At 48.9% G+C, this 3,211-nt stretch overlaps 1 pseudogene; it reads left to right on the top strand.

Annotated features, from left to right (window-relative positions):
* Nucleotides 1-830: 830 nt before the first annotated feature.
* LOC781392 (AP-3 complex subunit beta-2-like) lies at nt 831-2,325 on the top strand (annotated as a pseudogene).
* The last annotated feature ends 886 nt before the right edge of the window (nt 2,326-3,211 follow it).

Here is a 3,211-nt window from a genome sequence, read left to right as displayed (position 1 = left end):
CCTCTAGGAGAAATCTACAAAATACTATCCACAAGGTTTCACAGACTTGTAGGACTGGATGCCGGAGAAGGCAATGGCACCCCACTCCAGTGCTCTTGCCTGGAGAATCCCAGGGACCGAGGAGCCTGGTGGGCTGCCATCTATGGGGTCGCACAGAGTCGGACAGGACTGACGAGACTTAGCAGAAGCAGCAGCAGCAGGACTGGATACATTTGTTCTTGCCACCTTGAGAAAGGCTGGGCTTTATAACCGGCAGTCTATTATTCTCTGGCATAGCCCTCCTGGCTCTCCCAGCTTGTTTACTTGCTCACTTGCTGGTTGTCCTCTGTGTCGACTGCCAGCAACTTTTTTTTTGGCCGTGCAGCTGGTGGGATCTTAGTTCCCCAATCAGGGAATGAAGGGAATGAACCTGGGCCCTCCACTGGACTGCCAGCAACTGATGGAAGGAGCTTTCTTTAAGGGAGGAGCTATTTTTCCTAACTGCAAATCATTACACTATAAGTGGTTAAAGAAAATAGTTTGTACTCTTAAAAAACAAGGCTTCTCTAGGACTCCTAGTGCATCACACCCTCTCCAACTTCCCCAGCCTAGCTCACCTACCCCTGTACTGATCCAAGGCCTGTCCTCCTCTCATCGATGTCCTCTACCCACTTGTGCCCCCCTCCCACTTCTCCTTTCCTCCCTCCTATTTGCCCCACTTCCCTTCTCCCCCTACCTGCTGCCCCTTGCCCCAACTGAAGGCCCCAAGTACCTCTGACCCATCCTCTGCCTGCAGTGTAGTACAGTATGTGATGCTCCAGAATTAGCCGCCATGTCCATTGTGCCCAGATATGTTTGAGCCCTACTAGAAGAGTTTCTACATCAGGCCCATCAACCCCACCCAGATAAGATCCTGATGCTGGAAGCACTGACCAACGTGGCATATGAGACTAACACCCATATTTCCCTACAGAAATTCCAAACCTACATTCTCAGCACATACAAGGACTTTACTGCAGCCATGGTCCAAGCCACTGGACACCTAATATAGGCCAAATAGGTGACATCTGTATCAATGACCTGGTGCAACTGTGATAAGTTCATGATCACAGAGTCAGTAGTCATCATGAAGAAACTGCTGCAGATGTACCCAGCATAGTATGTGATCATCAAACACTTGGCAAAGCTCATAGAGAACATCCAGGTGCCCATGGCACCTGAGCCAGCATCCTGTGGCTCATGGGTGAGTGCTGTGAGCATGTTCCTAGGATTACATCTGACATCCTGAGATAAACAGCCAAGTTGTTTAAGCTACAAGTTGTCATCAACCTGGTGGCCAAGCTTTACCTGACCAACTCTAAGCAGATCACAACTGCTGACCCTATCTGTACTGAGTCTGACCAAGTGTAACAAGAACTGTGATATCAGAGACCAAGTTCACTTCACCCAGCAATTTATGGCCCCTTTGGAGTAGTGTGGGGCCCTCAGCCACCATGCCAAGATGCTCTAGCACCCAAACCAGTCCCAGTCTTGGAATCATCCTTCAAAGACCAGGATCACTTCCTCATGGACTTACTGTCCCATCTGCTCCATGCCATGGTCACGGGCTACCAAGAGCTCCCAGACTGTCCAGAGGAAGTCCCAGATCCATCTGTGCACAACTTGTAAATACCTGAATGGACTACAAGATCAAATCAGTAGAAGAGGAAAGAGAAACCTTTCTGCTCAGATTCTGAGGGGGAGTCAGAGCTCATAGAGTCTACAAGTACTGAAGACCAGGATGAGGATGAGGAGAGGGGAAGGGCAGCAGGAGTGATCAGAGTGAGGAGAATTTTTCTTGGATGATGGCGACGATTCCAGCAGTAGCTCATCAGAGTCAGAGATGACAGCAGAGTCTGAGGAAGAGCAGATGAATCCTGCCTCCTAGAGGAAAACTAAAAATCAAACAAAAATCCAGTGGCCAAAGTGCCCCTGCAGCCAATATCTCCCCGCTAGATCTAAAGTACTTCCTCCCTCCCAGTGCCTGGCCTCTTCTCTCCTCCCATGGTTGTGTCCAGCACTCTGGCTGCTGACCTAGAGGACCTGACACTCACAGACTGCCCCCTGGTTCCTTCACTCCTGATTCCAATATCTGCTGTTGGGAGACAGGAGCTGCTGCTCCTCTTAGCTGGTGTGGGGCTGTTTGTGAGCTACACCCTCAGCAGCCAACCTTTTTCTCAAGACTCTCACGGGGTGGCTGAGCACATCCACCTCTCCATCAATCATCAGCATCCTGAAATTGAACACCTACTGCTCAGAGAATCTGCAACTGCTGTAATGGGCATTAACTTCTGTGACTCAACCTAGGTGGCCAAGCTTCCAGCTTCGCACCCAGATCAGACAGTCTCCATCTAGCCACAGGGGAGCTGATGGTCCCACCATCAGCTGGGTTGTGTCCCTTGTGGGGCATGTGGTAGGTACAGGTTTGCAGGAAGGACACAGACCAGTGGGAGCCTAGTCCTGCTGACCCTTTAATATTCCGCCCACTCGAGCTGCCCAGCTGACAGTCAACAATGAGAAGACAGTGATGGACACCATGCTGGTGGTGGATGTGTTGTAGGCTCTGATGCAATGATTCCCAAATGCTGAGAATTTGTTCCCCACCTGTCTCTCCATCATGAAATCTGGGCTGTTATCCACCCCCCTCCTCTTTATTTCTCTCTCCCTCTCTCTCTCATATCAAACTCCTTAGGTTGGATAGCATCCATTGTGTCCTCTGTCCCTCTGGCATTACCAGGCACCCCCTCTGCCCCAATCCTCCTCCCCATAGGTTCCTTAGTGAGCTGTGCAGAAGGCAGTAACAAATGCCTCTTTCAATCCTCCTGTTTTTTTCTGTAGCTATTATAGTAGCAAAATCTCAATTAAAAGTCTTATCCTTAATGTATGCTAGAAAACACATTATATAATACATATGATGAATATTAAATCGACTTATTGTGATTACTTGCAATATAGGTAAATATAAAATCATTATTTTGTACACCTGAAACTAATACAATGTCATACATCAATTATGTTAATACTCTGCTGCTGCTGCTAAGTCGCTTCAGTCGTGCCCAACTCTATGCGATCCCATAGATGGCAGCCCATCAGGCTCCCCCGTCCCTGGGATTCTCCAGGCAAGAACACTGGAGTGGGTTGCCATTTCCTTCTCCAATGCATGAAAGTGAAAAGTGAAAGGGAAGTTGCTCAG

The sequence above is a fragment of the Bos taurus genome, chromosome 18 (genome assembly GCF_002263795.3).
Source record: "Bos taurus isolate L1 Dominette 01449 registration number 42190680 breed Hereford chromosome 18, ARS-UCD2.0, whole genome shotgun sequence".
Lineage (NCBI taxonomy): Eukaryota > Metazoa > Chordata > Mammalia > Artiodactyla > Bovidae > Bos > Bos taurus.
Note: the sequence above shows the minus strand (reverse complement) of the source record. Positions and strands in the feature narration are given on the sequence as shown.